The 14,526-nt window shown below is 39.9% G+C and overlaps 1 long non-coding RNA gene across 1 annotated transcript in view; it reads right to left on the reverse strand.

Moving 5' to 3' along the window:
• Positions 1 to 388: 388 nt before the first annotated feature.
• Positions 389 to 14,526, reverse strand: part of LOC121396307 — a 37,444-nt gene continuing 23,306 nt past the window's right edge. Inside the window, exon 3 of the long non-coding RNA XR_005962974.1 lies at positions 389 to 987. This is a non-coding gene — a long non-coding RNA (uncharacterized LOC121396307). The remainder of the gene's footprint in view (positions 988 to 14,526) is intronic.

Consider the following 14,526-nt stretch of genomic DNA (forward strand, 5'->3'; position numbering starts at 1 on the left):
CTTTCCTATTATGTAGAGAAATATATTAAGTTTATGTTTTACCTCTTAAAATACTAAAGCATATTGCCTGTGTCCATATGGACCTATCATTTATTATATTATTACTACACATAAATGTATATGTCCTAAATCAAAGCCCAAATAATACTTATAACATGTTTACAGAAATTTCTTACTTTATTCTAATTATTTTTAAATGAAATGCGGATTTTACCTTTCAGTTACTATCCCTAACCTTCTGTTTATTATTTTAATGAAAGTATTAATCTCTAGCCTCTAAATTGTATTGCTGTTACGTACTGTTAATTATCTTTAAAATAAACATCTTACTATCCTATTTCTATTTTTTTTAACTATTACTTTACTGCCCAATGTTATCCCTTATTATTTAGGTATGCTGCTAATTTATTATTTTGTTTGTAATTGATGTCTAAATTCATGATGTCTTCATACTTTTCCTTGTTACTCTTCAACAAGATCTTAACTGCCACAACTTTCTCCTTGGCCGGTAGAGAAACCAGCATAACCTGATCATGGTAGAGAAAACAGAATAAATACAAACTAGGCTATCAGGATAATAGGTCCAATTTTTGCAGATAGACAGCACCTTTATTTGAAAAAAGGGCTTTTTGTTAGACAGAAATACAGCAACGTTTTAGGCCGACAACAGCCTTTCCTCAAGTCTTTTATCAGGATAATAGGTCTGCAGCATCACTATACTGAAGGAGTTGCTATGATGTTTTGGCATTGTTCTGTATGTGGAAAAATAATGGACAATCTATTCAGGTACATACTTAAACCCATATTAATTTATCCAGACTAGTCTTTACAGTTCTGCTGCTAATAATGTATTTGCAAAATACTCTGACCCTTCTTTTACATCCACTTTTTTCAAATTAAAAGAAAATGCCCCTTGTGATTCAGACAGAGTGGCCTTGCAGCTTCCACAAGCAGCTTCCACACGCAGCTTCTTCTGTTTTCTGGGACCTAGAGATAAAACAAGATCTTGTTAACATCCCAACAGAAAGTCTGATTATTTATATTATATTTTTTTCTTCAACAGATCCGCACGTGTACCCAACGTTTCGGTCCACCTTAGGGCCTGAATCAAATTTGATTTATATTCAAGAAATCGGAGTGTGGGTCTTGAAGAATAATATATATACACGTTTACCCCAGCATCCAGAGAATAAAAAAAGACTGGCTTTGAGTGCAAGCGCTATAACTTTGTACAAATGAAAAACATTTTTTTTTACCAACAGTTAACAGATATGTTATGATATGATATGCAATGTTTCGACGCTCCTGCTTCTTTCTCAAGCATTAGTGATTACAGTGACATCACATCCTATTTAAAGGCATAGGTAATACACACCCCCATCACATTATTATGTAAATTGCTTCACTTATGTTACAAGTTAATTTACTTTAAAGTGCTACATATTGTTTGATATATATCAAAGCATTCACAACTTTAAATGATACAAGTTAATTACAGGGTTACAAAAATCAGGCCAAAAATGATAAATAAATAATCAAACAGACATAGCCCCAAAAGACATGCGATAAAGTAAGGGTTGTGTGTCATGAAAATGTACGACCCAACTTTTTCCCCTCTTTAATCAAACATACCATATCCGTAAGGCATAAATTAAGTAAAGGCATACAAATCGTACTCTCTATTGAGACCCCTTGGGTGCCTTGTCTGTAGTGTGTGTGTATCCAAAACTTTTCTCTTTTTTAGAGTTGTAAGAGTCTGTTGCCCCCCCCGACGAGGGGGGCCAACAGACTCTATCACAAGAAACCTGAGGTATGCAGCAGAATACCGGGCCATCTTAAAGTGTGCTGATATCGGCAATTTCACTACTTCCTTCCTAATGGTGGACTTGTGTTGGCTGATCCTATCTCGTATAGGTTGTATCGTTTCTCCAACGTATGCCAAGCCACACGGGCACTTAAGCATGTAAATTACATACTCTGAATCACGTGTAATGACCCTGTATGTCGAACTTTTCCCTGAATACACTGTCAGAATGAACTAACTCGTAGAAAAGCTGATTTAGAATAGTAAATACTTGATAACTGATTTGTATTAGAGATCCCATAGCACAAGGCACTTTTACCATGTGATAATTAAAATGCAAATATACTTATGTTGTTCTCAAATTCTGTTCATGAATGCCAATATATATAGTATTTGGTATAATCCTGATGCGCCCTCATCTGGTTGTATACCTAATAGCATATACATGTCCGTGTAAGCAGGGAAACATGCAGCTAAAGGCTTGTTATGAACCAGAGGTGTAATGCTTGACCAATTATTCAACTGCAATAGGGGCCTAAACCGCATTCTCCCTTCTTAAAAGGGAGCAATCCTGAAATTTATGGCATATTGTTATCATAACATTACAAATTAAAAGTTGCATGATAAAAAACATTTTTAATATGTGACTGTGGCCACATTGCATACAAGAGGTGCTAGAAGCACCTGCAAACAAACTGCTGGGATTCTTAGGGTATGTTGCTGTTCATAATATACCATATTTATTAGTACGGTATCAACATTGTAACTTTTGGAAAGACTCTAGGGGTCATTTATAAACTGGGAGGCAGGGTTGAGTGCAAGAAATGCCATTTTTATGCATTTTGCACCTTGTCTTCAAGCCTGAGTGGATTGCTGCAGGTTATGTACCTGTTCCCATATATTAAGACTTGCAAATTAGGGGTTGCTGGCAGATGCAAGCTCCAGCAGGGTCCTGTAGTTACCTGCTGTCCATTGGTTGTTGTTAAAGACATTAATTTATCAATACTGGGGTTATTTATCAACACTGGGCAAATATGCCCATATACAGTAACCCATGGCAACCAATCAAAATGTTACATTAATTTTTTTACCCGCAGCTGGCTTTGAAAAGCCAATCACTGATTGGTTGCTATGGTAAACTGCCCATGGGCAAATTTGCCCTGTGTTGATAAATGAGTCCAACTGAATTTTTATCTGGTGCATGGTGCAAAGCACAGCCAGACCGTGAGCAGAAGTAAACTGGACATGAATATCCCTTAGGTTTCACGCATTCCTGCACATGTTCTCAGTAACTTACCCCTTATATGTTCAACAAATTGCTCTAGTAGTAATTTGCACACAATATGCATTTCATACTTTTGGTTCCAACAGGATTGCAATGATAACAATGGTTTCCGAGTACATGAAGCGATGTTTAGGTAAGTGTTACCTAAACACAATAACAAGCATTTCCATTTACAAAAAGTCAAAAAGAGTGCCACGCTTACACTGATACACTGATTAAAGCGGCGGGCGCGCGCTGTGTTCCTCTTTGCACAGGTTAATTTCACATGAAAATAATGATTCCAGCAGCACTCCGTGCCACTAGGAAGGCAACGTTTCGGGCTATACCAGCCCTTTATCAAGCATTTTCATTTATTTACTTTATTACACTTATTATATTTATTTATAATAAATGTAACCTTTCTTCTTTCAGATCATGTAAAATTCCTTGTTTTATCAAATGTTGAACTGTATTGATAAATACGATTCTAAAAATCTCATAGGAATGAATAGAAAGTGAGTTCCTCTGTGGTGAGTTTGATAAATCTGCCCCTTACAATTTTATCCCAATGATTTATTATCCCAAATAATGAATTTGTTTATTTTTAATGAATAATGATCAGTTCTCGCAGAATGCAGTGCCAGAACTAGGGGTAGGCAGCAGAAGCATCCAGTTGTGGCACAATAAGAGGGCAATCAATTGCATGGGGAAGTTCGAGCAGTGAGCAGCAGTGGGAAGAGACTGGTGGGGAGCCTGTGTGGACCACTTGGAAGAAGAGTTTTGTAGCATGCAGACCTAGCAGGGATTGGAGTTGTAGCATGTGAACCAAGTGGCCTGTGGAGGGAGTTGGTAGTAGGCTATGATTTTACCAATAAAATATTTATTGAAGAAACACTTGCTAGGAGGAATGAACACTATTGAATGAACACTATTAGATTGAGAGAAAGAAGCAGCACGTCAGGAACTAGCGACAATTGAAAAACTAAAGCAAGCTGAGATGCTTATTTATATATATATATATATATATATATATATATATATATATATATATATATATATATACATATATATATATATATATATATATATATATATATATATATATATATATATATATATATATATATATATATAAAAGCAAAAATAGAAAAAAGCGGCACTCACAGGATTTTTCAGCAGGTTCAAAAAATAGTATCTTTATTGAAGCTCAACGTTTCGATCCCCCACAGGGATCTTCATCAGGAGAGAAAACAAACAAACATCCAGACAGCCCACTAACCCACAGAATTTAAACCCCTTGCGGTGAAAAATGGCGCCAAGGGCATTGCTAGGCAACCAAACAAGCTTCCATTCGCTTGTAAGTGTAAAAACCAAGTGTATAGGGAGATAGTGAGACAGAACATAAAGTGAGATAAACGAGAAGTGATGCGGGAAAAAACAGAATAAAAGCAAGATTTATTATAGAATCACATTATTGCCGTGCCAAAGGAACACCACTCAGTCCTACCAATGAAGCATTGTCCAATCAGGGGCGCTGCCGGACGCAACCGGCCAATCGGTCCACACAGTAGCGGTGGGTGTGCGCATTAGCGCTGTCAATCTCTGTATAGCCGTTCGTTTCTCAAGAGCAGTCACCTGGCAACCGGGATTGGCGTGTGTAAGGTGGAAACAGGGGGTGCAGTTCACCACGCCTCCTGTACCAACTCTGTACGCCGCATTTGGGACAGTGAGCCTGCCGCAGGAGGCAGCTGTGTCCGTGCGGGTTGCTATGGTAACAACGCGGACGGGGTCCGCATAGTCAGCGCGGATAGGATCCGCTTAGTCAATGGGGTATATGTGCAGGGGCCCAGCCACAGGGCCTGTCACCATAGTAGCGGGTATACTTTGATCGATCCCACATACTGTGTCTAGACATACGAGTCGCGCCTGGACATTTCAACGGACTGGTATAGTGGTACATGGCATGTTCGGCAAAAAAGAAAAAGTCCAGAGACAGAGGAGAGAAGAGTAAGAGCAGACAGAGGTTATTGGTAGTATTACAATATTACATATTGCTGATCAGTGGGTGGAAAAGAACAGTGGGTTAAAGCATAATAACAAGTCTAGGGACATGATGGATATTATATTCATACTAAATAAAGCACCCCAATGGTAAGGTTTCATTCAAACCACGTGGGGTGACAGTGTCCAAGCGGTATATCCATCTCGATTCCCTCTTCAGGAGGGCCAAATCACGATTGCCACCCCTTGGTAGTGGAGGTTGGAGATCGATGGCCATACAGCGAAATGTGGGGAGACTATATCCCATTTGCAGGAAATGTCTGGCTACAGGTTGTTTGGCCACCTTTTCTTTTAGGGCTTGCTGATAGTGGATCTGTGATTGGCTATCCTTTCTTTCAGTTGAGTAGTGGTTTTACCTACGTAGTAAAGACCACATGGGCATGTCACAATATAGATAACAAAGGTTGAAGTACAGGTTAGTCTGTGCAGAATTTTGAATCTCTTTCCCGTATGTGGGTGAGGGAAGTCTTTGCCTGTCAACAGAGACCGACATGTAGTACAGTCTGGGCAGCGATAGCATCCAAGTTTTTTCTGTTCGCTAAGCCAATTTGTATTTTGTGTGGTTTTTCGTAAAAAGTCAGTCTGAACCAGGATGTCTCTGAGATTCTGATTCCTACCATAGCCGAACATAGGGCATGGGGATTGATACAAGGACAAAGTATTGTCCATAGAGATAATTGGCCAGTTCTTCTTTACACATTTTTGTAAATTATTAGAAATCCGTGAGTATTTGGTAGTGAACACCAATTGGTTGGATAATTGGTCCACCTTTGGTTTGCCCTTCAGCAGGTCAGCCTGGGAGTGTGATAAGGCTCTATTTAATTGTAGTTCAAGTAAGTCTTTCTTGTAGCCTCTTTCGATAAATCTGTCGGCTGCTTCCCTTAGTTGAGTATGTGCCAACACTGGGTCACTGTTGTTGCGTATAGTCCTCAGGAACTGTGAATATGGGATAGCTCTCATGGTTGCAGGAGGATGGTCACTGGCTGCGTGCAAAATCGTGTTTCGATCTGTGGGTTTTCTGTATAAGCTTGTGCCTAGGCCAGTCACAGTTTTAAAAATTCGCAGATCTAGGAATTTAACGCTTTGGTCACTATGGTTTAGAGTTAGCCGAATAGGTGAATCCAGGGTGTTAAGGACATTAAAGAAAGCAGTTAGCGATGGGGCATCACCCTCCCAGAGTAGCAGGAGATCATCTATGTAGCGAAGGTATATGATAAGTTGGTTGCCCGCTCTTCTTATGATGTTTTCATGTTCATAATGCCACATAAAGAGATTGGCGTATGATGGTGCCAGGGCACTGCCCATTGCAGTGCCCGAGGTCTGTAAATAGTAAATGTTCTCGAATTGAAAATAGTTGCGAGTAAGGGTAAGTCCAAGTAAGTCAATAAGAAATTCCGTAGGTACGCTTTTGTCATTCCTGGTTTCCAATGCTTTCCTACATGCTGAGATGCCCTGATCATGCGGGATAACCGTATAAAGACTCTTCACGTCCATGGTTGCTAGAAGGTATTCTGTAGGTAGTTGTTCGAGACTCTGAAGAATTTGGATCACATGGGTGGCATCGCGGGTATATGAAGGCATATTGGAGACCAGTGGTTGTAAAAAAGAGTCTATGAATGTGGCTACAGGTTGAAATAGTGAGCCTACAGCAGAAATGATTGGTCGACCCGGTGGTGCAGATTGTGATTTATGTACCTTAGGTAAGGTATATATAATAGGTATCCTTGGAAACTCAGAGGTCATATAGGCAAATGTATCTTGGTTGATCCAGCCGGCTGACAAGGCAGTATGCAGTATGTGGTCAAGTTCTTTTTTAAAGACTGTAGTTGGGTCACCTGGTAGTGTCCTATATGTCGAGGTGTCTGACAGTTGGTTAAGCAGTTCTTGTCTGTAGTATTCGTAGCTTAAGAGGACAATGCCCCCACCTTTGTCTGCTGGACGAATCACTAAGCTGTCATCTTGTTGTAGGGACCTGATGGCCTTTCTTTCATCAGGAGACAAGTTATGGTGTGGCTTGTTATGTTGTAGTGCCAGTTCCATTTCTTTGGAGATTATATTGCCAAAGGTACGAATAGCTGCTGGTGTATTCGGGGGGTCAAATTTGCTGGTGGGTTTGAATCTTGGGATGGTTGTCCTAGGTTTATCTCTAAAGTGTTCTTTCAGTTTTAATTTTCTTTGAAATCTATTTATATCCCCAAGTATTTCTATGGGCTCTGGTATTGAGCTTGGAATGAATGATAATCCTCGATTAAGTAGGGATAGTTCGCCCGGGGTGAGTATGTGTTGGCTGAGGTTAAAGATTACATCCGTTTCCCTCGTGGGGGTTTGGTTCCTAGGTTTATACCTCCCCCTTCTAGTGTGGTTTCTCTTCCTCTTCCTCTGTCTTGTCGGGACCATGTTCTTACCCCTAAAAAACTATTCTGTTCAATCTGCGTGGGTAGGCCTGAGCCAGAGTCAGTGGACTGGTCCGAACTATCCACAGTCTGCAGTGCCCTAGGTTTATGTTTACATCTGATATTATTATAACGATCTGACTTTATGCCCATTAGCCAACCATATACTCGTTTCTGTTTATAATCGTCAGCAACCTTACGTATCTTTGTTTGTTTGAAGTTAGTCAGGTCCTGTTTATGTTTCTCTATAATGTCAGTAAGTTTTTTCAACCAGTCACATGTACTGTCTGATTTCAGTGATTCTAAGTGAGTTGTTTCAAGTCTTGTTATATCTTCTCTAGTCGTTATCAGGTCTTTCCCCACTTGTTCTACCACCAGTAATATCAAATCAAGGGAGCATCGGTTCAGGATTCCACACCATTTGCTGCAGAAGTCCGGGTTGTTACGACCAAGGGTGGGAATGTTGTTTATTCTAAAGCCCCTTGGTATCAGTTTTTGTCTGTGGTAATTTGACAAGAAAACCCCATGCAGATGTAAGTCTACTTCTTTACGTTTTAAATCCAAAAGTTCATGGTAAATATTGGTAGGGGATTTACTTACAGTCTCTGCGAAAGTTGTATCTGGGAATAAAATCCGGTCAGCATCTGATGTGGTGAATCCAAACTCCCTTGTTGTGTCGATATCCAGTGCAGATTGTGTATGTAGATCCACCATAACCTCTCTCGTTTGTCCCTGGAAACACTCGATGTCCTGGTGTACTGAAGGTCGAATGCTGGTTATAATAGTTGATTCACCTCTTATGGTGTATTATCGTTGCAGAGGACGGGTGCCACCATCTAGGGGTAACACCCTTGGTCGTAACAACCCGGACTTCTGCAGCAAATGGTGTGGAATCCTGAACCGATGCTCCCTTGATTTGATAAGGGAGTTCGACTTCAATATCCTTCAGTTCTCTCTCTATGAATTCAATATTCAACGCCATCAAATCACGTGAGCATTTCTTAATGATTCCAGCAAATTTAGTTTTGAATTCATCATTTTGTGCAAAGAGAGTAGGCTGTAAATTCACCCTAAGGCCTCTGGGTATTCGTTGTACATGCAAATATTCAGTGAGCGTTAACCCATGTAGTTGCAATTCGACTTGTTTCTTGCTAATTGCTTCAAATTTACGCCGACATGCTGTAATAGACCAATGATGTCATTTCGTAGGGGAACCACGATAGGCAATAAAGTGGTTAGTGCGGATATACGTTTACCTCTTATGAAAGAGACCTTCTTGGGACCAAGGAGACAGGGCATGTTTAAATGCAAAGGCTGTGCCCAATGTAAATATGTACTGGTGGGCTCCGAGTTCAATGACACAGAAAATAAGAGAAAATATAAGATACGTGGATTCCATACCTGTGAGACTAATTTTGTGGTCTATATGTTGGTTTGCCCGTGTGGGTTGATCTATGTTGGTGAAACCACTCAGAAAGTTAGACATAGGTTTTCCCAGCATAGATCAACCATCAAGGTTAAAAATAGATCTTTACCTGTATCAAGACATTGCATAGATATGGGACACACATCAGACGATCTAAAGTTTAGGGTTATTCAGCACATTCCCCCACCCAAACGAGGGGGTGATCGTAGTTTAATTTTAAAAAGAACTGAGGTCCAGTGGATTGACAGGTTGAAAACATTAACCCCTAAAGGATTAAATCGAGATTTTGACTTGCACTTATTTTTATGAAGGTTTTCCCATGTGAGTTGTAATTGTAGACATATATGTCGTGTTATACTTCGATACATCTGCTATTAGAATTATACCATTGTAACTGATCTGATGTTGCTATGTAATAATGTTCATGGTTACTAAGGGGCAGTAGATGTATCCGCTTCCATGTACACGTGATATCTTGAGATACGCGTGTCCATGGCAACCGACTACGTCACTTCCGTCTTTATGCGATAATACGCTCCAAGAAATGGATGCCTCTGTATGTTATACTCTGTGGCAGAGCCGTGCTTGAGAAAGGGAACGAGATGCTCCCGAAACGTCGCTATGTATCGACTCTGAACAGAATTCTGAACAGATAAGTTGGCTGTAACTTACACATGCTTTTATTGCGTTTGAAATAAATGCTACGTTTTATTTAACATGAGTGCGACCCTGTTGGAATATTTATATATATATATATATATATATATATATATATATATATATATATATATATATATATATATATATATATATATATATATATTATATATATAATTGAAGAACAAAGGGGGAGATTAACTAAACGGCGAAGTGGCTGTAGCTAGCGAAAATTCACCAGAAATCACATCAGCAGGCACATTACCAATTTACTAATAGGCGTAGAGGACTTTTCGCTAGCAAAAGAGACTGTTGCTAGCACAGTTTCGAGCCCAATCGCTAGGCGAATTTGAATGATCGATACTTCACAAATTCACTAAAGTACGAATTTTACAGAACATTTCCTCTTTTGCCAGAGTTTCCTTCGCCACCTTAGACCTGGTGAACTGATAAGATGGAGCTACATCCTCCTCAATCTTATGTCATTGACATACATATCCTGTATGCTGTAAAGTTCGAAAAAATTCTGGCGTTTTTTCATATTTTAAAGCGAGATTGGCTTCAAAAGATCTAACTATTAAAGATTTTTGTGTTAATTTTTTAAGCAATTTGAGGGGCATCTCACATTTGTTTTAGGGTGGGCTCATGTCTACTGCATTAGAGGATCTTTATTTTGCTTCCTTGGACATTTGAAATAATTAGTGACCACTTCAAGCATTTGCACCAACATCTGTAAAAAAGACGTGTGCATGACCTATATGTATCCATCCTATTCAATTTTTTTTCACTAGCCAGAATTAAACACTAGCGAAAGTTTGCTGAGAAATGCTTGTGCTGATGAATAGTGGTAACAAAGTTGCATCTGACGAAGTGGCGCAAAGTGTTGAGCAGCATTGCAGGTTGGGTGGTGCTACAGGGTCACAGTTAATTGGGTGAAGTGGTGGCAATGCAGCTGGATGGGGTTTGGGGGACCTGGGCATTAAAGTTAATATGCTGCACAGATTTGTGCCTTCAGATTGCTATCCACTAATATACTTGCTATTCTTCATATTTGCAATGTGCTCTGCTGCAAGGGAGAACTCTTCACAAAATATTGCTATTTCTCTGTAGAAATGTGAAATCAACTTGACTTGTGTTTTTCTTGAAGACGTTTCACCAGTCATCCAATTGGCTTTCTCAATTCAGAAATTCTCTCTGTCTCAATTCAGATTTGGTGTGGTCCAAACCTTCTGAGATGCAAGCTGATCTTTCACCCACAAAAGGCCAGAACCTGCAAGTACTCTTAGATACTCTAAATTAAAAAACTGCCAATCTGTGGGAGATGAAGTTCAATGTTAATACATGTAAGGTTAGGCACAAAGATGCAAGCCACATACATATACTCTTAATGGAATTATGTTAGGCTAATCCATCAAGGAGGAACTTTGGGTCCTTGTATTTAAAAAAAACACAGCAGCAGCAACAAGGGCCAGCAAGGTAATTCTCTTATTAAATGGAGTATAGATTTATGGGAGTAAAGGGTAATTCTCATGTTAAATGTGAGATGTGTCACAACATAAGGAGGAGAAAGATAATGCAACACCAGTGTGAGAACTCAGATTTCCATGGCAATCTGATCACCCCATGCTATACATTTAACATAAAGGTTTCATAGGATAGCCCCATTCTCATTGAAGGCATGTTTCCGTACCCTACCCTACTATATTTTTTAGGTCTTTAGGAACTGAGGACCTCCTTCATGTAAGTGCAAGCCATTGGTCATAAAGGCTTCTGCAATTGGCCTCTCTGTGTACCTAACTTCTGTGAAAACTGTGAAAAATGGATCCTCTATGCAGAGCAACAACTGGCAGCCTCTGACTTGTTCCTTGTAGAAGCTATGGAAATAAAAACTAAGACGCATAATCAATCTACTTTCCAGTTGCTATGATGAATGAAACATCCAAAAAGCATTTTGACATTCAGATTTTAAAGAGGTAAAACAGCAACAGGAAAAGCACAAAATATATTGACAAATCCCTACCTATTCTGATTTATTTTTATACAGTGCTGTATATTAAGGAAGTTGTTAAAATAAATTTCAAGGAGCCTGTTCATGGGTTATATTAACAACCACATTCTCAATGTATTGCTGAATTAACTATGCTCTACTGCATCTTAAAGTAATAAGAAGTAAAAAGGAATAAGAAGTGATAGAACAGTGATTATCAGCATCATGTTCCTGTAGACCCCAGCAGTTTATTACCTGCCACTCCACCAATTATAGAATACAGGATTTGGGTCAAGATCAAAATTTACCATCAAAATGGGGATAAGTAAACCCCCACTTTTAAAATTATTATTGGGTGTAGATTCATTTTTAACACAAGCTACCATGTAAGAGACAGAAACATACTATAATTTAATTTTAAGAGCACTGCAAACTTTTACAGGTTAGTGAGCAAAATACTGAATATACAGACATACATACATACATAAATACTGTATGTGGTTAGCAATCTCACCTGAACACTACAACTAGCAATGCTGCCAGAAATTGAGTGTATGATGCAGGCCGGACTGGCAATCTGTGGGTTCTGGCAAATGCCAGAGGGGCTGCTATAAGGTGCCATAGAAAGTCAGTATTTAGTGGGCTGGTGGGGGCTGTTTGGGCCTCTGTGTGGGCTGAAATGCCAGGGCCAATTTTGAATCTCAGTCCAGACCTGAGATACTATGATGCGGGCAAACTTGACTGGCAGTGTAAGGATGAAGGTCCTTTGTGTTACCCACTGGGCCATGAATATCACCCCTCGTTCTTTGACAAAAGCATGCAAGTGGATGCTTTAAGTTGCACAGCAGAGTTCAAAGGCACCATGTTCTCTCTGTATTCTAATCCTCTTCTGTCAGTTGGTGATACTGATCCTGTGTGCGCAGTAGAAGCCAATTCAGGACATAGATTGAACTGTGCATGATCCTCCACGTTCTGTGTCGCCAGTCTAAGAGAAGACGATCAGAATACATGGGAGAGACTGCTGAAAATAATAAATGCTGCAGGGAGTGAGCTTGGAGGGGGGCAGTGGATGGATGGAGGTCTAGGGTTTACTTCTTTAATGATGAAATTGGTCTGTCAAGATGTATGCACACAGTTAGATGGGTAAATGAAGGGCACCCTATAGTACAAAAGGGCCATGAAAATATTTGCATAAAGTTGGGTTGGTGGATGGAAGATGTGTAAAAAAATTTCTTGAGCAGATTAAAAAGGTTGTTCACCTTTAAATTAACTTTTGGTATGAAGTAGAGAGTGCCATTCCGAGACAATTTGCAACAGTTTTTCATTTTTCAATTAGTTCTTTAGCAGCTATTCCAGTTTGCAATTTCATAAATCTGGTTACTAGGGTCCAAATTAACCTAGACACCATGCACTGAAAAAGAGACATATGAATAGAAGAGGGCCCAAATAGAAATACTGTATGAGTTATAAAAAGTATCAACAACAATGCATCTATAGCCTTACAGAGCATTTGTTTTTAGATGGGGACCCCCATTTGAAAGCTGGAAAGGGTCAACATAAAAAATAAAAAAAGCAGAGCTGTCAAACCCCCCCCCCCACACACACACACATTTAGGCGTTACCAGATTCTGGGCTCCCTCCCCAGGTCTCGTATAAGTCTTACGCATTCCCCCAATTTCTGACAATTTTCCATGATTTCACAAAATTTGTGGCAAAAAATTGACGTGCGTTTGCAGATTTCATTTATGTTAGTGTAATGATGTGCACATGCGCAGAGTGGATAGGGTTGCCACTGTCACGAGCACCCGACGGTGCGTCTCTTCTCTTTGGCGCAGAAGCCAAGATGGTGGCGTCCTGGAGCTGGCGCAGCAACACTGGTGCGATGACGTCACACAAGCTGGCGCCAAATTAAAAAAAAAAGGACTCCCAAGATGCTGGTTCAATGCCCGATTATAGGTGTGTACTTGGGTGTGTTATATTATTACTATATTGATTCCTGGACTTTGACCTTTGCTTTGTTTTTGATTTCGACCCTTTGCTGGATGCCTTGTGAACCTTCGCCTGTATCCTGACCAAGTCTCCTGTTTAACCCTTTGGCTACTGCGATCTGGACTTTTGGCCCTGTGCTTCCTCCTTGGTCCGGACTTCTCCCACTGGGAGCCATGAGGCCCCCTGACAGACACCTGGCCGGTAAAAATTATACTTGAGCCCAATGTTATCAATAGGAAAAAAAGATAAATATATAGGAAGTGTGGCAACCCTAAGAGCGGAATCTTTGGCTTTAGGAGAGATTCTGCGCATGCTTGTGACTTCCGGGTCAAGATAAAATGTCAGCAACGAGCTGACACTTGCCACATATCCCCTGGAGAGAGAGAGAGAGAGAGAGAGAGAGAGAGAGAGAGAGAGAGAGAGAGAGAGAGAGAGAGAGAGAGAGAGAGAGAGAGTGTGTGTGTGTGTGTGTGTGTGTGTGTGTGTGTGTGTGTGTGTGTGTGTGTGTGTGTGTGTATATATACACCAATAGTTTCCAAACCAGCACTCCCTTTTGGTGAAAAAATGTAATTTTTTCACCAATAGATCCCTATTGGGATCTTTTTCAAGGAAGAAGATCCCAATAGGGATCGAAACGTTGGAATAAGATACCATGTCACAATAAAAATTAAATTTTTTCACCAAAAGGGAGTGCTGGTTTGGAAACTATTGGTGTATGCTAAAATTACCGTGCACCCCTCCTTATCCTTATTGCCTTGGAGTGCGGATGCTCATTGGAGAATTACATAAATATATATATTGAAAAGTTGTTTAGAATTAGCCATTCTATAACATTCTAAAAGTTACCCCTAAGATGAACCACTCTTTTAGATTTATAGGTCTTCCTATAACTTAATTACACGAACACGGCCTGCTTAACCTACTCCGCACCTATAGAAGACAAGA

The sequence above is a fragment of the Xenopus laevis genome, chromosome 7S, assembly GCF_017654675.1.
Source record: "Xenopus laevis strain J_2021 chromosome 7S, Xenopus_laevis_v10.1, whole genome shotgun sequence".
NCBI classification, from domain to species: Eukaryota; Metazoa; Chordata; class Amphibia; order Anura; family Pipidae; genus Xenopus; species Xenopus laevis.